Consider the following 26,115-nt stretch of genomic DNA (forward strand, 5'->3'; position numbering starts at 1 on the left):
CTCTCCGCTGTGTGGTGGAGTATTGCTCCTGTGTGTGTTCGGGCCACGTTCCCTTCATCCCCTGTTGACGGGCACTCAGGTGATTCCAGACCTTGGCTACTGTGGATGGAAGCTGAGAGCAGTCACTGGCTTTATACTCGGGGGACGTGAGCCACTTTGATGTTCTCAAGCAGCCTATCCCCAAAGCCCTCCGTAGAATGCCGCATTCGTTTGTACTCATGGCTTCTTCCACTAGGATGAACAGCTGGGAAGGGGCTTTGAGTGAATGCTTGGGTTTCTGTCTTTAATTGGTACCCAGCTACACTGGCCAAGTAGGGGTCCCAGTGACCCTGGACACTACCTCACATAAGGTCCAAAGATGCAGTTAGGTTCTTTTTTTAACTTAAAAAAAAAATGCTTTTGACCTGGGTAAGCTATGGCATTATCAGTTAGAGTTTTTCATATTGGAAAGGTGTATATTTTATTTTCTCAGAAGGAAAGAAATCCTGTTAAATACTCTAACCACAGATTAAATCATGTCAAGGAAAGAGGTACTATTTTGGGGGAAAATGACCCCTTCATGTCAAAGATCAAGGAGATGACTTACATTGTTTAATTGAGTTAATTATGAAATCTTAAGTGGTTTTAAGAAGATGAGCTGTGGATCCTACAAGACATGAGACTGATACTGATTTAATGTTAGTCAGCCCTGACAGAATGTGGCTAATATTTAAAGCTTGCTCCAGTATTGCTTGATAGATTGTAAGTTAATGTAAAGATCTGTTTGACGCTTTTATTTTACAAAATATTATTGAGAAAAAGTTTGACAGCCAAGGAACGGCCTTCAACCAATTTCTTCCTAATTTCTATCACCAGAAAATTTTGTCCTGTTAATTCCAGAATTTACTTTTGGAAAGTTCCTGTAAGTAGAGCAGAGGTATTGGTGGTTGAATGGTGACTTGAATTTAGGTGAAGATCGTTAAATATTTCATAGTCATGTTTGTCTTGGTGGTTTTAGCAATTTTATATTAAACTTAGAACTGTGAGTCAAACCAAATGTGTTCTTTTGCTTTTGTGATACTCCTTTGTATGACTATACTGGTAAAGAATGATAAAATGTGTATTGGGTATTTTTTCTGTGTAGATATTAGGATTTTTAGGGGAACAAATTAATCATTCTTCTAATATACACTGTGCTGTGTGTTGGGTCCTTTGTATATTAGTTGAATCACTATAATGAGGACCACTTGAAAGTCTGTTTCTATAGCAGATCTTTTATATGTTGACTTGTGTTATGCAAAATCCTTCATCCTCTAAGAAGACTAAGCAATGGGTTGGAGGAGAGATTTAATCACCCATTAGGTCTATTCCGAATGCCCAGAATTGAATGCAAGTACTAATTATGTTTTTGAAGTGGTGTGTGTGTGTATGGGTGTGTGTGGTGGACTCCTTTTTAGGTCATGGGAGGGAGGTAAAGCGAAGATGAGATTTGCTGATGAACATTTGTGCACATGCTAGTGGAGAAGTCATATGACTTGACTGCACCTGCGTACTCTGATTTTGGTTTCGTTAGTGTCCGTAGCCACAAGCCTCAACTGCCTCTGGGACCCACCCTGAGGGGCTGTGGTGAGGGTTATTATAGAGTCGTGCGTCTTAGTGAAGGGCACAAATGGCCTTGTGGGCCTACTTTGGCTTTGTTTGAACGTCTAGATTGTTAAACTAAGTTTAACATTTTGAGGATTATAAATTGTGATTCTTGTCTAAGAAGAGGTTTCTGTTGTCTCTGAAGACAGGAGCCCCAATACAGAGGGTCCCTGGCTCCCAATTGTTACATATCTGATTTTTTTTTTCAACCTTGTGATGTTGTGAACTAGTCACACTCAGTGCATTGTTTGGCCCAAGATGGGCTGCCTCTGGATGAACCCGTTGTAAGTTGAAACTATGATGTCAAATGCACTTTCTATTTAGGATAATTTCAGCTTACGCTGGGTTTATTGGAAGAGTTTCATCCCATGGTAAGTCAGGGAGCATATGTGCTCATAAAAGTGGAGACGATCTCATAGATACCGTGAGATATAATGTCTCTGATGTTATAGAGATACGATGAAAACAATCAAGTGGGACTTGGAAGCCTTGGGGGGACTCACATGGGCGGCTCCTGGAATGCAATCTTGAGCGCCACTGGCTTCTGGATGTGACATCTGTACCTTCTGCTTAGCCCAGTGTGTTATCGGCTGCTCTCGAGGGCAGAGAGGTCCAGCGTTCCTGTGTTTAGGTATTTGAGCCGCCTTAAGAGGCTAGGTCAATTCTCACTGGTGTCTTCAGGGCTTTAGGCCTTCTGAACAAGCAGGAGGAAGCACGACTTTGTAGAGCTTTGGAAATCTCAACGGACTTCAGGGCCATCCCCTTTGGCAGGAGAGAGCCCCACTGGAGGCGAGCAGGGTGCCGTGCGGGCCTCTGCTGGGCCCAGGCATGTACGGACGTTGTGAGGGCCACAGGACACAGATCGGTCTTGGTTCACAACTGGTGTCGATGGCCACGCAGCATTTCTGCCAGGTATATGAGTGCGGGGACTTAGGTTTTGGGGTGTGCGTCCTGGTTGCCTAGTTGCTTGGAAGACCCCCATTCAGACCCCAGCCTGAGTCACCGTGACAGGCCTCCTGCTTCACACGCCACACGGAAGCCGTGGCGTCGGTCACTGACGTCCACCAGGTGTCAGATGTGCGTGTGTATCTTCCTTGGTCTCAGGATGTGTCTTGTTTTGAGGTTATAGTAAACGTTCTTTACAAGGGGTTTTGGATTTTTTATGTTGTTTGCAAGGAGGCAGCAGGGAGTGCTTGAGCAATGAGATCCCCTTTCCAACCAATACAATTTCAGATCCCAGCAGGTAATTAAGGCAGCGGAGCTGTGGGATCACCTTTGCAACCAATGAGAATTCAGATCCCAGGAGGTAATGACGGCAGCGGGGCGGGTGGCAGAACCCTGAACTGTGGCTGTTTCTGGTGTCTTGCCCCGCGGACAGAGCGTGCTGGGGCCTCCGTGGTCCTCTGTGGGGTGAGTGGAGAGCATGAGCTGGGTGCTGCTGGGCCCTGGCTGGCTCCCCAGCCCGGGGTTTATGCAGGACTCGTTAGACAACTTGGAACCCAGAAAGCAGCACGAGGAGAACGGGATTGTGCCTTTCTGGATCCTTGGTGCTTCCCAGTCTCAGACACTGAGTAGGCTCTGAGGGGTCTCGCCGGGAAGACTTGCACAGTCGGCCCCCAGGATGGAGTGGGGCTGCAGCGGGTCTTGCAGGAGCTGGAAGTGGGGGTGAGTGTCTCGCAAGCGGGACCTTTCAAGTGGGCCCAGCAGGATGCATCTGTGGAAATGGTGCCACCTAACGCGGGGCTGCGGCCAGCAGGACCTGAAAGGCTACAGCGGGCTGTGTTTCTGCTCTCTCTCTCGAGCCTCTGCACGGTTTTCCTTGGTTTTTGTCTGTTTGGAGGACGCTTCCCCCTTTCTTGCGCTTACCTAGCCTTCTGAGCTTCTTTGTTGAGTATGACAAAGCCCTGAGAAGGCATTTTTATCGCATAATTGTGTTATCCTGGTGGCTGGATAAATGACCTGCAAATGTGGGTGACTCAGTAGCCCTGAGGGTGTTCAATATCCAAGACAGAGGTGGGAAGGAAATGTTCAGGCAGGCATCAGAGCATCTGTTCTCTGCTTTACACTGGGGCCCTGGTTTGCTGACAGTCTTCACACTCGATCCAAAATAGGGGATAATGAAGTCTCACGGATTCGGCTTCAGCTGAGAGCTGCCTCCAGCACAGTCTTGTGTGAGTAACAGTTTCTATGTTTAGTGCGAAGGGCGGGCGTCAGTCAGTTGATCTTATTTGTGGTGGTGCTTATGGTGGGTTTTCCGTAAGGAATGTAGACTTTATTAGCTTTGGCAAGGGAATCCTGAGTGATAAATTGGAAGAATGTCTCAGGAAATTCTGGAACCTGCAGTGAATCTGGAATCTGTATGAAATTGAGATTTGGATTCTCACGATTTCCTAATGCTACCCCGAAACCCAGTAGTTGAGACAGTCGTAGAGCTTCAGTTGTGCTGCCCCAGTTCCCCATTTTCAAAGGAACACGTTGCTTTCCTCTAGAATGTTCTGAGCTCTGAGTGCTGCCGGCAGAGTGACCAGCTCTCTGCATCAGAGGGGAAGCCAGGGCTGCGTTCAAGGTGTCGCGGCAGCCGGGAGCTGACCCTGGACCTCAGGCACGTGTGATGCTGACCATTTTCTGTAAACTCCAAGGATGTAGTGGTCTCCTTGGCCCTTTAGAGTCTTCTGAAGCTTTTGATGTGTCTGCACTTTGTAGATTTTTCAGAAGTAGACAGCCTTTTCCCACACCCTTGGGCTGAGTTTCGTCAGAGGCTGGTGTGTGGGAAACACCACACCCACATTCTGACAGGGAAGACTCTGGTGCCCAACTGAGGTCAGAGTGGAAATTTGTTCTTCCTTCCCTCCAGTCTGGTCCAGCTGCTCCCTGCTTGGCCAGAAGAAAATCATGCTTATTCAAGTCGTAGGCAAACCCCCGAAGTCAAACATTTGTCTTTTTTCTTTAATATGCCCATTTAGTTTATATGGAATGATAGCTAGAGAAATGCCTTTTAGGGGAAAATTAATTTCCTTAATTACAGAGAACTCCTTATATTTGATCTTACACTTGGGCCCTGTGTGCGTGTCCGCATGCTCGTGCTCATGACGCCAGGCGCAGATGTGAACTACAGGCACAGTACATACTTTCTGGTTGCTTCTTTGAACGTCTTATTGCTTGACCTCTCTGACTCAAATGTTGAGTTATGTTGATTCTGTTCAGAATGTTTATCCCTCCGTCTAGGGTCCAGTCGTCTTTCAGGGAGGAACCGTCTTCCTCATCTCTGTCTCCTACAGTATTGTATATTTAATAGTCAAATATTTATAGGTTACATGGGTGACTGATCTGTTCATTAGGAGGAAAACAATGCCAATTTTCACATCATTAGAATGGACTTGTTAAATGATTGTTAGTATAATGAAGTTTCCATGGCAAAAGAGGCTTTGCAGATGTGAGTGTAACAGACAGTGAGATGGGGGAGGACCCTGGGTTGTCCAGGTGGATCCAGTGTCTTCACATGTGCCTTTTGAGAAGGCAGTACGAGGGTCTGCCTCAGAGGAGGAGACCTGAGGACGAGATAGAGGCCAGAGGGCTGTGGGGGTGAGGGCGAGTGTGGGGCAGGGGCAGGGGCAGGGTCCGGAGGGGTGCAGGGCTGAGGCCGGGGCAGTGGTAGGAGGGGTGTGGGGCTGTGAGTCAAGCTGCATGGTGGCTTCTATGAATTGGGAGACTCCAGGCAGGAATACAAGCTACTGACCCCTTGACTTCAGCCCTGGGACTCCTGACTTCCAGGGCTGAGAGGAGGTTTGCATTTGTGGTAATTTGTTGCAGCAGCAATAGGAAGCTAATGCATTGTATCTGTTCTTCACCTCCAAACCTTTGAAAAGTAACCCTGTTGTATTGGCCTTTTGTGTGCCCTAAATTCTAATGAGATGGTTTGTAGGAAATAATGGACACAAACGATGGCAGAACACAAAGTTGGACAGAAGCAGCGTCTTCTGTGGTTCTGTAGTTTGGGTCTGGGAAGTTAGATTTCGGTCAGAGTGTGTGGTCTTGTTCAGCGTATACCTGGAGTACTTGTTCAGAGCTCCTGGGGGAGTGGTCTTTAACACTGTTAGGATTAAAACTCCAAGCACATCAGGGCCAGTGTTCCTGAGTCAGTGTTAGGCGACCTTTGAATAAGAGTTGGCATGTAGAGTCTGCCCACTTTACTAGTATGAAGCAACAAAACCTTTTTTTTTTTTATTTTTTGAGATGGAGTCTCGTTCTGTCACCCAGACTGGAGTACAGTGGCGAGGCCTCGGCTCACTGCAACCTCCGCCGCCTGTGCTCAAGTGAGTCTCCTGCTTCAGCCTCCAAATTGCATGATTTATTTTCCTGTTTTATATACTTAGTATGTGAAAACTCTGCAAACTTTATTAATACAAATGACATGCCAGAACTTAGGAGAATCTGGTATTTTCCCATGCAAATTAGTAGTGATGTGGAATTCCTGGGCTGATTTGGTTTTATAAGACATGGGGCAGATTCTTTGCCTTATTTCTGTGGAACTAACAATTGTTAATCACCCAGCACTCTTACCTCCCCCAACAGCTCAGGTGAGGGGGGTGTTACCCCCACTGTCGTGATGAGAGGCAGGAGACTGAGGCTTAGATGAGCAGGTGACACATTACTGTCCAGCCCCACCCACCCTGTAGTTTCCTGCCATGGCTCAGCTATCTTCCTGCAAGAAAGGACAGACACCCTGGTGCTGGGTAGAATTCCTTGTGAACCCCTTTCCTTCCTCCAGGGAGTTCTTGCTTTACAGTGGTGGCTCATGGGGAGTCCTCTGGCCCACTGAGAAAGTGACTCATGTTGTGACATTACTGTCTCTGTCCGGCTGCTGTCGATTGGGTGATTTGTAAAGAGACATTTATTGCTCACAGCTCTGGAAGCTGGAAAGTCCAAGGTCAAGGCAGTCCAAGGTCAAGGCACCTGCACATCTGGTGCCCCAGGGCCTGTGGCTCACAGACGGCAGCATCTCAACAGGTGTTGCGTGGCAGCGGTCGTCTCGTCAGAACTCACGTGGTGGAGGAGCAGGAGGGCTCCTCTAGGCCTCCCAACAAGGACACCAACCCCAGTCCTGAGAGCAGGACTTCCCAAAGGCCCCACCTCTTAATGTATCCCTTCGGAGATGGTTTCAGCATGAGGTTTTGGGGACATTCAGGCCAGAGCCATTGCTCTGCTGTAGTGTTAGGGCTGCATGGCATCATTACTGCAGCAGAGCCACAGCTTCTTATCTGCATTTGCTGCAGGAAGAAGACGCAGGTGCGTGTGTAAGTTGGGGTTCGGTGCAAGAAGTGGAGACTCTCTGGGAATCTTAGCAGGAGGAACTTAAGGGCTTTGAGAACTGACACCTTAGGACTGTAGTTTTCTTCAGACTGTAAAAACCTTGGTGTGTGACAATACTGAACATTGCCTGAGCGCTGTGATCCTGTAAAACAGTGATTGTTAAGACATTCCCCCTCCCCACAACTGCGCCCCCACTTTTACTGCAAGAAGCCCCTTCCCATGTGGCTTAGGCTGACTGGCGGATGACCATTTACCGAGGACAAGACCAGATACAGGCCTTCAAACCCCACTTCTCAGCCTTATAAGTGATTAGCTAAACTGCCTGTTCCCACTGATCAATCACCTCCCACCTTGAAATGGTTCTTCGTGGTGCAGTTGCGACTAGGGGGGTGGACTTGTCTTTGACTGTCGCCTTCCACAGAGGACAGTTAGGGTGGGCAGGAAAGAATTCTCTGCTACAGGTCTGCATTCCTGGCTGTTTCCAGAAGTGGGAATTCTGGTGCCGTGGAGTCTGCGAATGGATTTCTAGTGTCCCAGCTTCAGGTGGAGTTGAAATTGAGTGAGGCAACCCACCACACCCATCTGGAGCCAGGAACTAGAGCCATTTTTAAAGTGGCAGTTTCTCCATAAGATTACCCAAAAAATGCGCTCAGCACGTTTCTTTCTTTCTCATATGCATTTGGCCATCTAAAATGGGAATGGTGGTTTTTTAAAGCATGGATGTAGTTTTAAAATTTGAGTATTGTAAACCTTAATGTAGCTTCTTAAAATGTTTGCCTGATTATCTGGAGATTTACTAAACCTTTGGAGTGGTAATAATGAGTTGATCTATATGACTTTGCTTTCTATGATGCAATGAAAGTACTCTAATTAAAACCTCTGCAGTTGGGTCAGCAGGCGATTGGCCAAAACAAATTCTGCTTTTTGGGTTTCTTTAACCAAACAAGGGAGTAGAGTGTAGGCTGAAGTGGCAAATTCATTTCAGAGCACGCCAGAGCCCTCAATGATTCAGCAGCCTTCTCAGGTGAACGTGTAACGTGCCGTGAGTCTTGGCAAGCCTGGCTACTGATGTGTGCACTTGACACCACAGAGCCACACCTAGGAAGATGTGGTTTCTGTAACAAGCTTTGGAAAACCAAAGTTCAACTAAATTATCCAACTTTGTTACAGAAAAAGCTTAGACCAGATGGCCAAAGACCTGATTGTTTCATGGTTGAGACATGGTTATAAAATTGCCCTTACTTGGTGCCAATCGGTGTTGGTCCACAGTGATACTCCTCCAACCTCACTGAATAGTTTGGAGACTGATATGAGACTGTGAAAATCTCCTTAAGGTGAAAAGGGCTCTGGGGCACCCGGGAATATCCGCACACCCGTGGCCATTCCCCTATAAGGTGGAGAGGACGGCTGGGTCACGCGGGAGCATCAGCACACCCGTGGCCATCCTCTTTAAGACGGAAAGGGCTGCTGGGGTGTCCCGCAATATCTGCACACCCGCGGCCATTGTGGCTGTCCCCCTTTCTGCTCAGTCACCTCAGTGTTCCCGCATTCAGGCTTTGGGACACTCACGAACAGCTCATCCCCTGGGCTGGTGAGGAAGGAGTGGGAGGTTGTTCTGAGGCTCTGTCACTGTCTGCCCTGTCATGAGCTGGGCAAGGCAGTGGCAGTGACCCTGGAGGAGTCTGGTCAGTGAGGGCTCCGGCAGGAAGTGCTGAGGCTTGAGGTGACTCTGCCAGTCGTAACCAAATGTCTTCCCTCTTATTTCCATGATTCCTTCTAGTTCTGCACCTTGCACTGCAGAGTCTCTGTGTGTCTATAAATACACATGAGTTACGATACAGGTGTCTCTTTCCCCTCTGTCTGCGGCTGGGCCCAGGGAGTGAAGTGCAAGACCCCCTTACTGCTGGATGCCCACCAGCACGAGGCACTGCCTGCCCTGCTGACGAATGCCTACAGCGAGTCCTGGAAGCCTCCTTCTGAGCACCTGGCCTGTTGACGGTGTATACGGGAGACAACGGAGCTCCCCTTGCCCCACCCTGAGCAGAGACTGGGGAGGCGGCGGCAGCACTGCCCCCATGGTGCATCCTTGGTGCATGGAGGAAAGTCTGTTCATGCTTAAAACACAGCCCATCCTCTCAAAAGCAGGGTGACAACCACATTTACTTCTGGAATCTTAAAAAAGGGCCCGTCTCTTTGAGAGAAGAACATGGCATGTATGTGTGTACCTCCTTTGTTTTTTTTTTTTTTTTGAGACAGTTTCCCTCTGTCACCCAGGCTGGAGTGCGGTGGTGAGATCTCAGCTCACTGCAAGCTCTGCCTCCCGGGTTCATGCAATTCTCCAGCCTCAGCCTCCCAAGTAGCTGGGACTACAGGCACCCGCCACCACGCCTGGCTAATTGTTTGTATTTTTAGTAGAGACGGGGTTTCACCGTGTTAGCCAGGATGGTCTCGGTTTCCTGACCTCGTGATCTGCCCACCTCGGCCTCCCAAAGTGCTGGGATTATAGGTGTGAGCCACCACGCCGGGCCGTATGTGTGTACCTCTTTACAGGTCTTGCCTGACCTTCACATTTAAAAATTATTGAAAAACTTAAGGATGTAACTGACAAGAACTTTATAGGTTTCTCCAAGTAAAAATTTGGAAAAGTTAAGTGAACCCATAATGTGTTTTATTTCTATGAGTCCCACACTTGGATTTTTAAATGTGGGCAAAACATCTGTATGTTCTTCAGCCTGATTTCCGTGGAATCGTGAATGAAACGTGCTGAAGTTGCCGTGCGGATTTTGTTATGTGGCGGTGACAAGTGGGGCTGGTCATTAAACAACTGGAGGGAACCCTGTCCTTTCTGTGCTCCTGTTGGACACTAGGCACGTGCTTGGGTGTTTTCTGTGTGTGTGGACAAGATGACGACAGAATTTCCAGATTCACACGGTGGTATCTTCTCCCTTTTCTGTTAAAACGTGTCTTCTGCTGCTTCTACATAGACCAAGTGTTTCTTTCTCTTGCCTGTCTACAGAAACGCTGTTTAACAAAAACCGTATTGTAGACATGTGAAGCTGAATTCCACATGATCAAGCAGATAGAGATGACTGAGTATACTGTTTTGTGGAAGGAAGGTTTAAAATGATTTTTAGCTTTTTCCCTGAAATAGGGAATACTTTTAACTTTTTCCCTGAGATAGGGAATAATGAAATGGGAAAATAATTAAATTTTCCCATGTAATTGTTAGATTATATTTAATTATTAGATTATTCATGTATTGCAAGGAAAAAAGGAACTAGATCACCCCATGTACCCAAATGAAAATTTAAAGCGTATGGGCGAGTTCATTTGAACTCCTTTAATTTGTTTTTGTTTGTTTGTTTTTGACAGTCTCACTCTGTTTCTCAGGCTGGGTGCAGTAGTGCAATGACAGCTCACTGCAACCCCAACTTTCTAGGCTCAAGTGATTCTCCTGCGTCAGCCTCCCCAACTGCTGGGATTTACAGGCGTTAACCACCACACACAGCTTATCACCTCTTGGAGACTAGCTTTGAGTTTGGGCATTCACTGAACTATATTTTAGTTAATTCTCAAAGTTTGTCACTGTTTATCTTTAATTTGCTAAAAATCTACATGTATTGTAAAATGCGTTACATTTCCTTAGCATTCACGGATTCCCTGTTAGTGGGGCAGAGACACAGAAGGGCAGAAGGCGTTCGGACATCATCAGGGTTGCAGTTGAGTCCTTGCCCCGAACACACTGGAGCTCTGGGCTCTGTGGTCCCACGGGGGTCCTCTGTCCACTGAGGGGGACGGGTTACCTGGAAGGTCCCTCCAGCCTCTGCCATTTTGCCCTTTTCAGGTTAACATCTCATCATTGTCCTGGACAGCACTGCCTTCCGTTCACTGATCCACGAGTGAACAGCTGGTCAGTGGCCAGTGCTGCTTCCTTCAGCTGGGAGGTGGTGATGTGATAACACTTCCGTGGAATTTGGTTCTTGGTGTATTAAGGGTTCAGTTGTATGTTTATTTTTAATCTGCACCTCTGAATTGGTCTTTTGATTGCAAAGAGATTGCTTACTGGATTTGTTTCTGAATATTTGGTGGATAACAGGAGAACCTTGCTTATCTCTGTGTTCATTTAGTGTGTTTTTGCCAGGCATTTATATGGTAGTGTTAGCCCTCAGCCCACTTTCTGTGTGTGGTGGAGTCATTGAAATCATTTATGTGAAGTCTCTCTTCTATTAAGGCCAGAGGACGTGGGGTGGTGTCTCCCTAAACTAGGGGGAAATGGCATTGTTCTGCCCTCCTCCCTGGGAATGCTGGTGTTTCCAGGTCTCTGAACTTGGCTCCCACACTGGGAGAGTAGCTGTGGCTTCTGGAGCCCGTTTTGTGCGGGACTGACTCCTTCACTTGCTTTATTCCCCACCGTCTTTGCTGCTTTATGACGCAGGGATGAGGGAGTTGGGCCCAGGATCCTTGCCTGTGCCTGAAGGGCCCGATGCAGAAAACTCCTCATGGGAAGGATGTTCCTTGAGGGCAGCTTTTGGAGTGTTTTCCTACTTTTAACTGAGAAGCAGCTATTCACATGGTTCTATTCTGCTGGTGTGTTTCAAAATAACTGGTGTAGAGTTGTGAAGATGTCCGAGACACCCATGATCCACTCCGGGCCAGTGCAGGACATTGAGCTCAGAATCCTTCAGACCATTCAGATGCCAAAGATTCTTGCTTGGTTATTCTCAAACTTATGAGAATCTAAAACGCGAGCCACGGTATGGATTTTCTCTTGAGCCCCCATGACTTTGCCTTGTATTTTGGGCATGAATGACTTCATCAAGGGGAAAGAATTTGAGGAAGGAGCCTCTGAGGCTAGGAGGGGGTGGGAAGGGGCGGGGGGAAGAGGAGGGAAAAGGAGCTATAGAGGGAGGAGCCAGGCCTGGGCTGGGGCGTCTCCCCATGATGCTCCCCCACCCCTGGCGTGAGGCCCCAGAGACTGACTGATTTTCCCACAGGAAATGTGTATGATTGCATGTCTGTTTTGTGGGCTGGCCATTTGGATTGAGGGAATGTCTGTGTTGTGATTCCTTATTGATTCGAAGGTTGGAAAGGTTTGTGCTCAATACAGGGGTCTCTTGGTGCGATGGGAAAATGTGATCGCAGCCGCCTTCGGGGTGGGGAGAGCCCTCGAGGCCCTCAGTGGTGGCCGGCGTCAGCCTTCGCTTCCCTGGGTGAGCTGCCCTCAGGGTGGGAAGGGAGGTCCTCGGTGGTGGCCGCTGTTGGCCTTCTCCTCCCTGGGTGAGGGCTGCTCCATCCCCGGCTCTCCGACTCCTTGCCTGGCACCTTCCTCGTTGGAGGCCGTGATCCATCAACTTTGTCCACGCGTGTCCTGCAGACTAATGCTGACTGGAGGTTCAGGAGTGGTCAGAAGAGGCCAGAGGAGGCCCTCGTGATGCGAAGCTAAACGTTTAATGATGGCGCTGTTGAGTGCATGAGCCGCGTCAGCCCAAGAGTCTGGGTAAGAGGGAACCCCGCGGGGTGGAGGGAAGACTGGACAGATGGGTGCTTTCCTCGGCCCCTGGGAGCACGGCCAGGTCCACGCTCAGACCTCCTGGTTTCTCCCATATTTCCATCAATAGCAAGGGAAGGACTCGGGGCAGAAGTAGTTCAAGGGCCTCTAAAGACTTATGTAATTGTTAATAGGCCTACTTTTATGCTTTCTTATGTATTAAGAGCAAATCATGATACAAACTCATTTCTGTTTGAAGAAATCTTTACTGCTCTCATTTTTGTGGCAAGCAACATTGATTCTTTGCTTAGTGAGCGTTAGTGCACTCCTGCCCAGTGCTGCTGCCTGGCGTGTCCTCGCACACACCTCTGTCCATTGGTCTCCGTTCACCTTTCCGCCTAGAATTGTAGGAGGGGCGCTGGGATCTTAGGGCTAGAAAGAAATTCTGAAGACCACTTTTAGGGGCGGCTTTTAGTCAGGGCTTCCAGAGAGACAGCCAGCCGGGTGTGCGTGTGTCTCCAGGGTGAGGCTTGCTGCAGGGGCTACAGAGTCCAAGAAGCCCCAGGACCCACAGGCTGCAAGCTAGAGTCCTGGGAGGGTGTGGCTTGAAGACTTGAGAAGCGGAGGGTGCGGATCCCACCGTGGTCTGAGGAGCTGAGACCCAGAAGCACGGGCTGCAGAAGACAGATGTCACTGGCCCATCAGCCAGACAGGTGGAGTGAACCCAGTTTTCCCCGCCTTGCTGTTTTACTCGGGCCCTGGGTGGATAGGGTGGTGCCCCCCACACCGGCGAGGATGGGTCTCCACTCAGTCCAGAGGCAAACATGCATCTCACACAGAAATAATGCAGAACCAGCCATCTGGGCACCCCGGGCACGCTCAGGTTGATGCACAAAACCAACGCCGCGCGTGGCCCTGACATCTGTGTGTTCGCATCACTCTACACACATTGCTCAGTCATCGCCTCGGTGAGTTTGTAAGCTCGTTGTGTGGTTCTGGGCCTTTTTGTCCTTGGTGATGACAGGCTCCCCACTGCCCCAGCTCAAGTATGGAAGGTGATGGCACCAACGGCTCCTTGTTTCTCAGACACTTGAGTGGGTGCTCTGTGCAGCCAGTTTCACCTGCAGCAGCATCTGTTCCCTATGCCGATTCCATTCGGAGTATGTGCCTCCCTTCTTTTGAGGGTGCAGCCTTCTTTCAGGGAAGAACTGTGTCCTGTTCGCCTATATCGCCTGTGGTGTATCTCATGGCTGAATAAGTAGCTATAGGATACCTCGGTGGCTGAATGATAGGTTCATTGGAAGGAAAACTTTATATATTTTTTTCTTTTTGGGATGGAGTTTCACACTCAACGCCCAGGCTGACGTGCAATGGCACGATCTTGGCTCATTGCAAACTCTCCCTCCCGGGTTCAAGTGATTCTCCTCCCTCAGCCTCCCAAGTAACTGGGGCTACAGGCTTCCGCCACCATGCCTGGCTAATTTTTGTATTTTCGTTAGAGAAGGGGTTTCACCATGTTGGCCAGGCTGGTCTTAAACTCTTGACCTCAGGTGATGCGCCCACCTCGGCCACCCAAAGTGCTGGGATTACGGCCATGAGCCCCTGCACCCAGGAACTTAATACCGTTTTTTTTTTTTTTCCTTTAAATCGTAATGGGCTTGTTAAATGCTTACGTTTTTTTTTTTTTTTTTAAATTTATTATTATTATACTTTAAGTTCTAGGGTACATGTGCATAACGTGCAGGTTTGTTACATATGTATACTTGTGCCTTGTTGGTGTGCTGCACCCATCAACTCGTCAGCACCCATCAACTCGTCATTTACATCGGGTATAACTCCCAATGCAATCCCTCCCCCCTCCCCCCTCCCCATGATAGGCCCCGGTGTGTGATGTTCCCCTTCCCGAGTCCAAGTGATCTCATTGTTCAGTTCCCACCTATGAGTGAGAACATGCAGTGTTTGGTTTTCTCTTCTTGTGATAGTTTGCTAAGAAGGATGGTTTCCAGCTGCATCCATGTCCCTACAAAGGACACAAACTCATCCTTTTTGATGGCTGCATAGTATTCCATGGTGTATATGTGCCACATTTTCTTAATCCAGTCTGTCACTGATGGACATTTGGGTTGATTCCAAGTCTTTGCTATTGTGAATAGTGCCGCAATAAACATACGTGTGCATGTGTCTTTATAGCAGCATAATTTATAATCCTTTGGGTATATACCCAGTAATGGGATGGCTGGGTCATATGGTACATCTAGTTCTAGATCCTTGAGGAATCGCCATACTGTTTTCCATAATGGTTGAACTGGTTTACAATCCCACCAACAGTATAAAAGTGTTCCTATTTCTCCACATCCTCTCCAGCACCTGTTGTTTCCTGACTTTTTAATGATCGCCATTCTAACTGGTGTGAGATGGTATCTCATTGTGGTTTTGATTTGCATTTCTCTGATGGCCAGTGATGAGCATTTTTTCATGTGTCTGTTGGCTGTATGAATGTCTTCTTTTGAGAAATGTCTGTTCATATCCTTTGCCCACTTTTTGATGGGGTTGTTTGTTTTTTTCTTGTAAATTTGTTTGAGTTCTTTGTAGGTTCTGGATATTAGCCCTTTGTCAGATGAGTAGATTGCAAAATTTTTCTCCCATTCTGTAGGTTGCCTGTTCACTCTGATGGTAGTTTCTTTTGCTGTGCAGAAGCTCTTTAGTTTAATGAGATCCCATTTGTCAATTTTGGCTTTTGCTGCCGTTGCTTTTGGTGTTTTAGACATGAAATCTTTGCCCATGCCTATGTCCTGAATGGTACTATCCAGGTTTTCCTCTAGGATTTTTATGGTACTAGGTCTAACATTTAAGTCTCTAATCCATCTTGAATTAATTTTCGTATGAAAAAACTGCTTTAAAGTTCATATGGAACCAAAAAAGAGCCCGCATCTCCAAGACAATCCTAAGTCCAAAGAACAAAGCTGGAGGCATCACGCTACCTGACTTCAAACTCTACTACAAGGCTACAGTAACCAAAACAGCATGGTACTGGTACCAAAACAGAGATATAGACCAATGGAACAGAACAGAGTCCTCAGAAATAATACCACACATCTACAGCCATCTGATCTTTGACAAACCTGAGAGAAACAAGAAATGGGGAAAGGATTCCCTATTTAATAAATGGTGCTGGGAAAATTGGCTAGCCATAAGTAGAAAGCTGAAACTGGATCCTTTCCTTACTCCTTATACGAAAATTAAATGCTTACGTTAATGTTTATTTTTAAAAATGTTATCTGTGACCTTTCAGCTTTTCATAGCACTTCTCGTGTGAATATTTTAAAAAGGCCCTTTAGTCGTGGGGGAGAAGGAGGTTATCCCTTTCAGCAGAGGGAGATGGAAGAACAGGCCCTGGTGGGTCTGAGCACAGGCAGTCACCCCAGCCTTGGTGCTTGCTTAGGTCTGTTCTCCGTTCACCGTAGCCGCATCCACTCTCATTGTCAGCTTAAAAATAAGCTTTTTCCTCTTTCTAATCGGAACAGTTAGTTTGTTAACCGTCACATTAAGGTATCGAGAATGATGGCTTTCAGGCCTCAGATATGACACAAGTAATAAATGCAGCTGACCCTGAACAACATGGGTTTTGAGCTTCGAAGGATCACTTATGTTAATTTTTTTTTCCAACCAAACCCTTACTGAAAAAACCTGGCTTTGTGGAGGGCCGACGTTTCCTACATGTGGTTCCATAGGGTGGCCGTGGGGTCCTGTGGATACGTAGATTTGGGTAAACTCAGGGCGTGTTCTGGAATCCATGTCCCTGTGTATACAGAGGGACAATTGCAACTTTTTAGAAGTTTGTGTCCTGCCTTGTCCTAAAAAGATTCCAAGGTGGATGCAAAATTATTTCATTCCTTTGGTTTTCTTGGTGGGATATTGATGTTTATTCTTCAGTGTCTAATATCCTGAGTGAACAGAGTTACCGCTTCAGGAACAAAGCCAGTCTGGAAACACAAACACATATTGAGATATCCACCTTTTCTTCATGGTTTCACAAAAGGCCATGATCATATTTTATTCAGTTGAACTGTAGGAAACTGCCAATATTTGCTGTTTTTGGCCTACAAAATGGCAAGTTCGTACGATATTAAAAACAAAGGCTTCCTGGATGGGGAAAATAGGAATCGGTAAGAACCTGAAGTTCTCTGTCATGGCCTCTGAGTCACAGGTAAATAAACCTGCGTGAGGGGGAGTTGACTGTACAGTATTTTCCTTCTGTTTTGATACTGTCAGAAAAAGGTCAGTTCCAATGTGTTGGGTCCCTTTGCCTCAGCTTTGCTGCAGAAGGGACTTGCCATTATACCTCTTGTTCCCAGTGCCCAGGAGGCTGATGCCACATAGAAGACCTGCAGGTCGGTGGATGTGAAACAGGCATCGGACACGCTGTGCACCTTGGGACGCATCTGAGAAGTGTGTGCTTGCAGCAGATCTGAGGTGAGGGCGTGTTCCATCTCCTCTCCCTTCTCTGGCTTTGCAGGCCTTTGAAGTTGGTCCTGGAAAGTGAAATTAGTTAATGCTGATTTAAGCTCCAGGTCAAAGCCTGGGGGCCGAAGAGACCCACCCTTCACTAGGGGTGTGAAACATTGGGCCCTCCCATCAGGAGGCAGCAGGGACTCGAGAAAGCCCCACATGCCCTTCAGTTCCCTTATGTTGAAATTTTTTGTACTCGGCCATGCCGGGTCATTTTGGGAGGTGAGTAGGGGATTCACATGGGGGTGTGCAGTATTCTTAGGTGTCAGGTGCGAGAGTTGAATTTGTAGAAGCTGTGCAGATAGGAAAGGGCCTGGCAGGGAGTGCTGTTTACACGGAGCCGATTTAACGCGAGGTCTGTGCTCTACCTGGGTCCGTGTCTGACTGCTGTCTCCCAGTCTGCAACAGGACGTTGACGTGACTTGGCGCCGTCGTCCCACTCTGTGTAGATGTCTGAGGATCTGTGCGCAGCTGCTCTGTGAGAATGCGTTGTGATAATGAACTGAGAAACAGTGAACAAACCCTGAATTGGTTAGCACTGGTTCCACGGCCACTTCTGCTGTGGTTGGAGTCATTCATAATAAAGTGTGCTGGACTGCTATGCAGAGCTCTGAATTTCAGAGGCCCTTCAACTAGGCAGCTAACCAGCTGCTTCCTTCAGAAGACATTTGAGTCCCCTTTACCTGCCAGGGTGACCCTGGGAGTTTGAAGATGAGTGAGACAAGCCCTCCGTGTCTTGTGGATTTTACTGTCCAGCGGGGAGACAGATGTGGATGGTGAAGGAGGCCCTATCAGAGGTCAGTGCACGTCAGTTTTGTTTCTTCAGCACTTGCTGTGTTCAGGCGGTGCCCCGGGCCATGTGCAGAGCATCTGGGGACCCTGCCCATGGCATCCCAGGCACAGCTAGCATCTGTGCCATCTTCATACTTGGCCTGAGTTTTGGGGAAGTACCGAGGATGGCTTCTGCCTTTGCTGGAGAGAGTTGGAAGTCAGGGCAGCCCTCCACAAGGAGATGATCGCCAGCTGATTCCTCAAGAAAGAGAGGTGGTCCCCACATGGGTAGAGCAGGGCAGCGTGCACAGACCTGGGTGTGGGTCTGGGGCATGAGCATCTGAGTGGGGTCTGCTGGGAGACAGCAGGGGTGAGGTGTGAAGGCAGTTGGAATTTACAGGATAAATTATCACTAAGGCGATGCCTGGAAAACATAAAATGGGGACTCTCTGGGGGTAAACGTGGACTTAGGGTGACCCTGGGCGTGGGTGTTTTCAGGCTCTGAAGGCAGAGATTTAGGAAATTGGGGCAGAGCTGAGCCCCAGACGAGGATGAAGACCACCCTTGGGATGTTGAATGAGACGGGGTGGAAACCCAGTGAATGTCCTGGGGGGTCAGTCCAGCAGGCAGGCAGCAGAGGAGACCGGTGTCCTCAAAGGCCCCTTGGGCCTGCCTCTCAAAGTGCTGGGATGACAGGCATGAGCCACTGCTCCCTGCTGATACTTTAAAAATTTCTAAGCTACTCTCTCTCATACCCACTCCCGTATTTTTTTAAAAAAACCAGGTTTATGGCTATATTTTTTCCAAGGGAACCAAACAGTTACCTGTTTGAAGTACAAATAACACCGTGTTTAAAAACCGAAAATGCCACTTTGCATAGAAGTTTCCAAATACCCAGTTGGTTTGAGCCTTGCATTGCAGTGTCACTACCTGCTCTTAAATTTCTACCCGATGTATAGATAGCGAGACAGGGACGGCTCGTACATCTTCAGGTTTCAGTTCTACTACCTTGGGCTATATTTTCATTTATTTTGGCACAACTGTGGGTGTGGCAAGCAATGCCAGGGTATTTATTTTGAAGCGTGTCCAATAACAGTTGGGAAGATTTTCACATTTTTAGAATTTTCATAGTAATAGTTATAATTTACAAAGAATTTAAAATTGTGTAGTCATTATTTTGCTTTTTTCTAGATGTGCCCCGAAACAGGGTTGCTAACTATCATTCTACATCACAGGATTAATAACAGTACCCTTTTGGAGCAGATGCCTGTAATCAAGGAATTCTGCCTAGTCAGTTCACTTTAAGCGTGTTTAAAAGGTTGTCTTTATCCTAGTTGGCACCTGTGGCTATAGTTTGTTTTCACTGCTGAAGAATATTCCACGATGGAAGCCGTAATTCATCTGTTTTTCATATCGGTGGACATTTGGATTATTTTGGGAGGGTGTGTATGTCTATTCAGCCTTCATTTTTTCAGGATTTTTTGTAGAAGATAATGTAACAGTGTAACATCCTCTGCTAGGGAGCCAACACGAACCCTGATTACAGCCACACAGACTCTCACACAGACTCTCAGGCCTTGTTACCAACACACAGAACCATTTTCTTAAGTTGAAACACAGTAGCAGAACCTGAAGCCATGTGAACGGTTCCTCCGATCTTACACTTGGAATTCACTTTTTATTACTATGTCTGCTAATTAGGAAGCATATCAATTATACAGAAATCTGAGAATGTAAAATTATACGTTTATAACAGAAAAAACCTTATTTAATAGCCCAGAACACATGGCTATGTTTTTCCCTCATGCCCCACCACTGTTTTCTTTGCTTGAAATGGGAAATGACACTTGAATGCGGTTTTCTAGCGACTGTTAGCCTGGCATAGTTCTTCAGAGACACAGGATGTAAAGCACATGGAGAATTTCTGTTTGTGGAATGTGATTTCCCGGTCGCCTCATTCAGGCTGCCGCCGCCTTCCCCTCTGGCCGCCTGCATCGTGGGACGTCTGAGAAGGTCCCTGTTTCATCCTCTGGAAATTCTGAAAAGGAAGGAGAGGAGGGTGTGCAGGGTGTGGTGCATTTGTGTTGGTCTTCCAGCTTTTATTTGGAATCTCCGCTACCTTGGTTCCTGCCTTTATGTCCCTAGCTCGTGGCTTCATCCTTGTGTCTAACTCACAGGCAGACAGATGGAAAGGGAAGTTGTATTCAGCCAACAGCTTGATCTTATTCTCAAGGCTTAAATCGACTGGGTATTTGGAGACTTCTGTGCAAATGGGCATTTTTGGTTTTTAAACACCGTGTCTTATTTGTACTTGAAATGGGGTAACTGGTTCTCTTGGAAAAAATATAGGCATAAAGCTGGTTCTTAAAAAAAAAAAAAAAAAAAGGGAGTGGGTGTGAGAGAGTGGCTTAGAAATTACACCAGTAATGGTCGGGAGTGGTGGCTTATGCCTGTAATTCCAGCACTTTGAGAGAAGGAGGCAGGTGGATCCCCTGAGGTTAGGAGTTCGAGACCAGACTGGTGAACATGGTGAAACCCCGTCTGTACTGAAAAGATGAAAATTAGCCGGGCATGGTGGCAGGCACCTGTAATCCCAGCTACTTGGGAGGCTGAGGCAGGAGAATCACTTGTACCCGGGAGGCAGAGGTTGCAGGGAGCCAAGATCGCACCACTGCACTCCACCCTGGGCGACAGAGCAGAAACACCATCTCAAAATAGAAAAAAACCAAAAAACTAAACAAAACAAAAACCCGGTAATGAAAACCTGATTGCATCATCTGTGATGGAGATGGCGGATTATTTCATTTTTAGTGACAGGATGAATTGGATATGTTTGCAGTATTGATTTGACAAGGGAAATGGTGAGAACCAAATGTGCCGCCCAGCTTGGGCCTCGCCGTTGGCAGAAGACCGTGGCGGGCAACAGACTGGAGACTCGGAGACCGAGGGGAGAATTCTCATGCCTTGACGCTGGTGCAGTGTGTGCTTCTGGACTCCTGCTGGAGGGAGCTGCCCCTTTGCCTTGCAGGCTTTGGTGCAGTGGAGACCTTAGGACCTGCCCCTCCTGGCACACCTGTGGGTGTGGCGAGCAGTGCCAGGGCTGAAGCACAGGTGCTGAGCCCGGAACGTGGGACAGGAGAGGCTGCACACGCCGGCAGGCGTCTTCTCCAGCAGCCGGGGGTTTCCGCAAGGGGGCGGGGCGTTGGTTTTCCTCCTTGAATTTGGGTGGAGAGGGTGTCCTGGGGTGCTGTCTGCACTTGTGTTGCTCTGAGGTCAAGTTGTGGCCCCGAGTCCCTGTCCCTCTGCAAAGTGAGGGTTTGCCCATTTTCAGGTCAGATTTCCCTTGGGTCCGGGTCTCTAGGAGTGGGGCGCATTCCAAGGGGGCGTGAGCACAGTGGACGCCCGTGGGCCTCTTCCTCTCCCCTCAGCTCCTGGGCTGTGTGTGAAGAGCTGCCCAGCGGAATCACCCTCCTGCCTGGTGTTTCATTCACCAGAAATCGTTCTCACTGTGGACTCTTGAGTCAAATGTAATCCAGGAATGGAACGTGCTGTTGCTGGATGCCACATACAGCATCAGGAGCTTAGTTGGGGATTATATGATCTTACCCCACACCTTAAAAGTAAAGACTGTAGTTGTCAGGCGTCTGAGCCCAAGCCAAGCCATCGCGTCCCCTGTGACTTGCACGTATATACGCCCAGATGGCCTGAAGTAACTGAAGAATCACAAAAGTGCAAATGCCCTGCCTGGACTTAACTGATAACATTCTACCAGAAATAAGTGAAAATGGCCAGTCCTTGCCTTAAGCGATGATTTTTTTGTGTGTGTGTGAAATTCTTTTTCCAGGCTCATCCTGGCTCAAAAAGCTCCCCCACTGAGCACCTTGTGACCCCCACTCCTGCCCGCCAGAGAACAACCCCCATTTGACTGTAATATTCCTTTACCTAACCAAATCCTATAAAACGGCCCCACACTTAGCTCCCTTCGCTGACTCTTTGGACTCAGCCCGCCTGCACCCAGGTTAAATAAACAGCCATGTTGCGCTCACAAACCCTGTTTGGTGGTCTCTTCACATGGATGTGCATGACAATAGTTAAGGGGATATTGAAGTCTTTGGCAGCTCCAAGAGCTTTTTCAGTTTGTGTCGGGCCATTGTAGGCAGAAGGAAATACTTGCTTAGAGACTCTTACAGAAATGTTCGGTGCAGTGCCATTAACTCGTGGAATAAATGTGTAACTTTCCATGGCAGACCTCTGGAAAGAGATGCTGTTTGAGTGCACCCTGGCCTGCTCGCTACAAGAATCGGCCGTGTCACCCCGCTTTCCGTGGGTCTGCAGGTGTGCGTGGTCCATTGCCCTGCACTGTGGCCATGGAAGGGAAGATGATCTGGAATGCTGGCGACAGTTATCGGTGCGTGTTGATGTGTGCTGCTTTCTACAGGGGAGAACATTTCTGTTTAATAAACATCTCATCTCGATGATGACTGCAAGATATTTGAGTCTCATTCAATAGTGTTTCTGGGTTCCTTCTGTTTTTATCTGCTTTCTAGCACTAGGCAAGTGAAGACATGGAAAGTAAAAACCCATCGAACTTGTAGAGACATGGTGTTGTGGAGGAGCAGACTGTAGCCTCTGGCTCTGTTTAAAGATTGTAGTAAACCTCTTACCTGGCACGGTCAGGGTGTAAATTATCTTGTTTAATCGAAATGTGTATGAGTCCAAGCTGGCGCCTGCATTGTTGATGAAATACCAGATTTTAAGGGAACATGTCAACGTGCTGTAAGATACCAACAAAGTTCCTCACTGAGGTTCGGCGTGGGTTCAGAGCAGCTGGGCCTTAGGTCACCAGGGTCGTCTCTGGGAGCAGATGCTCAGTGTGGGCATTAGTCACTTAGCCTTTCCAGAGCCGAGGAGCAGCTCTCTGTGGTGGTTTTTGGAACCTGTATTTTGAGTCAGTTTGTCCCACTTGACTCGAAGTTGCCACGCGATTTCAGACCTTTGCCTCCACCGTGCGCTCGTTTTCTTGTCCCCTGATAACTGCCTCAGTTGCCCCGGCCTGACATTTGAGCCTCGTCGTTTATGGACACAGGTTCCGTGGTGGGGCAAAGGCCGCGACTCCGGCTTGCACAGTTCTGTGGCTCTCACCATGGCTTATCACATCACTCCCGGGATCTCCCGTTTAGAGGAAGAGTGTCCCTTTCCTGCAGGCCCTGTGTGGTGTGGAAACCACCCCTACCTACCTTTTTCTGTTTGAACTGTACCGTGAAGCTATTTCTGTTCTAGTCAACCGTCAGAATTTAAGGAACAGTGATTTATGTAACTTATCACACGCTTCTGAGCAATTCTTTATGAATTTCATTCTGTTGTGAAATTATTGCAGTTTTCATGGCTATGCTGGTCTCATGTTGTGGCCCTTGAAATGAATTCCCTTCCCCATTGTGTGTTAAGGTTGTGCCTGGGAGCTGTTGAGGCCTCACCTCTGCTTAGGGCAGTGGCTTTGCTCTCCTGACAACAGGAAGAATCTTATTTAGAGCATTTCTAATGTAGTTTTTGCTTCCAGACAGAGTTACTTTTTTTCACAGAGACAGCCACTAAAGTCATAAATTATGCTGAGGATGCACACACACGGGTCAGCTGACAGAGTGGAGTCCAGAACAGATCCAAAGATGCAAAAGCAGTTCAGTGGAATTTGAGTCTTTTCAACAAATGGTGCTGGAATTATGGGACAGCCGTATGCAAAAGAGTGAAAACAGGGAGAAATTTCTGTATGAAAATTAAGGTGGATCATAGCCCTGAATGTAAAATACCAAACTACAAAACCTGCAGAACAAAGGGAAATTGTGGAGACCTAGGGTGAGAGCTCTTAGCCATACCATGATCCATAATCAAGGAAGAAAAAAGTAGGTAAGACTCATCAAAATTAAACTTCTAATATAAAAGACACCCCTAGGGAATTGAAGAGACACATTTTCGATAGATGGGGAGAAGATGTCTACGAACCATGCAGCCGGCAAAGGACTCGTATCCAGAATGCACAGGACTCCCACGGCTCATGACAGAGAACAAACCACCTGACTTAAAAGCGGAAGAGACCTGAACAGATGCTTCGCTGAGAAGGACGGGAGGATGGCCCGAAAGCATCTGAAATGACCTTCAGCGTGACTGGTTGCACCGAGATGTGCACCGAAGCCGCAGTGAATTTGTTCACACCCCTGCTGGAGCGCCTGACTAAGGTCTTCCAACAGCCCCAGGTGCTGGTGAGGACCGGCAGTCGGGACTCCTGTGCGATGCTGGGGTTCAGCACGGTGCAGACAGCTTGGCGGTTTCTTACAAAACTGAACTCACACAAACGTGGGTCCCAGTGACCCCAATCCTGGGTATTTACCCTAGAGAAACAGAATCTGATGTTTAAGAAAAACTGTGCCCAGATGTTAATAGCGCTGTCTATGGTTGTCCAAAACAGGTTACAATGTACCACAGCCATATGTGGAATAATAAATACCCAGCAGCCCCGAGGCCTGGCTGTTGATCACAGGACACCCTGGGTGCACCTCCAAGCACGATGCCCAGGAAATTGTGATTTTGCGAGTGTTTTGCCACAACGCTCGCAAAAGATAGACCCGAGTCATGGGAGGACACGGAGAGGGTGGTTGCTGAGAATGGGAGGGTATGCTTATGAGGCCCCGTGAGTGGGTTTGGGGCTGTTGGACTGTTCTGCTTGTGTGATGATGATTATGGGAATATTTGTGCCGAAATTCACAGAACTGAACACTGTCCACTTTACAGTAATTTTTAAAAAGTGGTAATATGCTCATTTTCGGTACTGTTTTTAATGGAAGATGGAGTTTGCAGATGATTTGTCAGGGCAAGCCTGTCTCAAGAGTTTGTAGACGATTCGTTAGGGGCCTATCTCAGGGCCGTTGGGTTGGGTTGGGTTGGGTTGGGGTGGGGTGGGGTGGGGTGGGGTGGGGTGGGGTGGGGTGGGGTGGGGTGGGGTGGGGTGGGTTGGGTTGGGTTGGGTTGAGTTGGAAAAGCCTTCTCTGTTGTGGGCAGTAGTACGGGGCGTGGAAAGGATATTGCCAAGGAAACATGTAGAATCCTTTGAGGAAACGTGTATTTCTAACTTGCTATAAGATAGAATTGGAAATTGTAATGGTTTTGTTTTCTAGAGTCTTGGTAGAATAGGGAAGACAGTGTAATAAAAGCTAATTTTGAAATGAAGAATTTTAAAGATTTTCAACAGCAATTGCTCTAGGAAGTCACCCTGGAAATGTTTTTAAAGATGTTCAATAGCAATAGCTCTAGGAAGAGTCACCCTGGAGTTGCTTCTTGAGCATTGGTTTCCTGGCTGTATCTTCCAACTTTCATTTTTAAGTTTTGCTGTGAGTTGGGGATGTGTGGGAATAGCCATCCCAGCCCTGCAGGGGGGTGCATGTGCCCCGAGGCCTGAGGCACTGTTTCAACCTAGCTTGCAACATGGGGACTCTTGTCAGTGGCTGGAGTAAGAGTACCAGCCTGGCAGGCTGGGGGGAGCCCCAGGGTGGTCTGGGCACTGTCCTCCCTGCCTGCAGGATGGCAGCTGGAGGAGCTCGAAGGCTGCCTGCCTCGTGGCTGTCAGCGCAGCAGCCCCTCCTGGCCCTGGAGCAATCTTTGGGTCCATGAGTCTCTGCACCGGGACTTGCCTCCTGGGACCTCCGCCACTGTCCTGAGGGCCCTGGTGCCACTTTCCCGGTGGGACCCAAGCCTCAGGCAGCTGCGACCCCAGATTCGGTTGCTTTCCCTGCCGTCTCATTGCAGCACGAGTGCTCATCTCACTCAATGTAGAACCTCAGGTTCCTTCAAGATCCCCAGAGATGGAATCTCCCAATTTAACAAGATAGTTGGTGACAAGATTTGAGCGGCACTGATTTAACTCAGCTTCCAGAGTTTAAGTTCCCAAGACACAGTCCTGCTCCTTCCCTGGCCTCATCCTGTGTGGCTGGTGTGGATGCGGGGTTTCCGGAGAGTGGGGCTGTGGCAGGTCAGCAGCCAGGGGGATGGCTCATTATTGATCGCTCAATGCCTTGAGGATAACTAGGATTAATGACCTTTATAGGGCTGTAGGTTTGGAGTATATATATATGTGTGTGTATATATATACATATTTAAACGAGGTGGACACGGTTATCACTGCATTTTTCTGACATGAAACTTGGAGAGCAGAGGGTTTAGGAAACTCCTGAAGCCACACTGTCAGCGGGACTCGGGCGGTCTGGCCTTAGACCCTGCACTGTTTGCCCCTCACCACGCTGTCAGCAGACCCGGGTGGTCTGGCCTTAGAACTCACGCTGGTCGCCCCTCCCTGCCACGTTGTGGGGTTTTTCCTGCTTCTGGGCAGCATTTGATAGCTTGTGAAACAAGACCAAGACTTACTATGA

At 48.0% G+C, this 26,115-nt stretch overlaps 1 long non-coding RNA gene across 1 annotated transcript; it reads left to right on the top strand.

Moving 5' to 3' along the window:
• The first annotated feature begins 14,155 nt into the window (after positions 1-14,155).
• LOC139363035 (uncharacterized) lies at positions 14,156-24,607 on the top strand. Its single transcript, XR_011622922.1, has 3 exons — positions 14,156-16,894; positions 17,621-17,727; positions 20,541-24,607. It is a non-coding gene; the product is annotated as an uncharacterized lncRNA (long non-coding RNA).
• The last annotated feature ends 1,508 nt before the right edge of the window (positions 24,608-26,115 follow it).

Source organism: Macaca nemestrina, chromosome 4 (assembly GCF_043159975.1).
Source record: "Macaca nemestrina isolate mMacNem1 chromosome 4, mMacNem.hap1, whole genome shotgun sequence".
NCBI classification, from domain to species: Eukaryota; Metazoa; Chordata; class Mammalia; order Primates; family Cercopithecidae; genus Macaca; species Macaca nemestrina.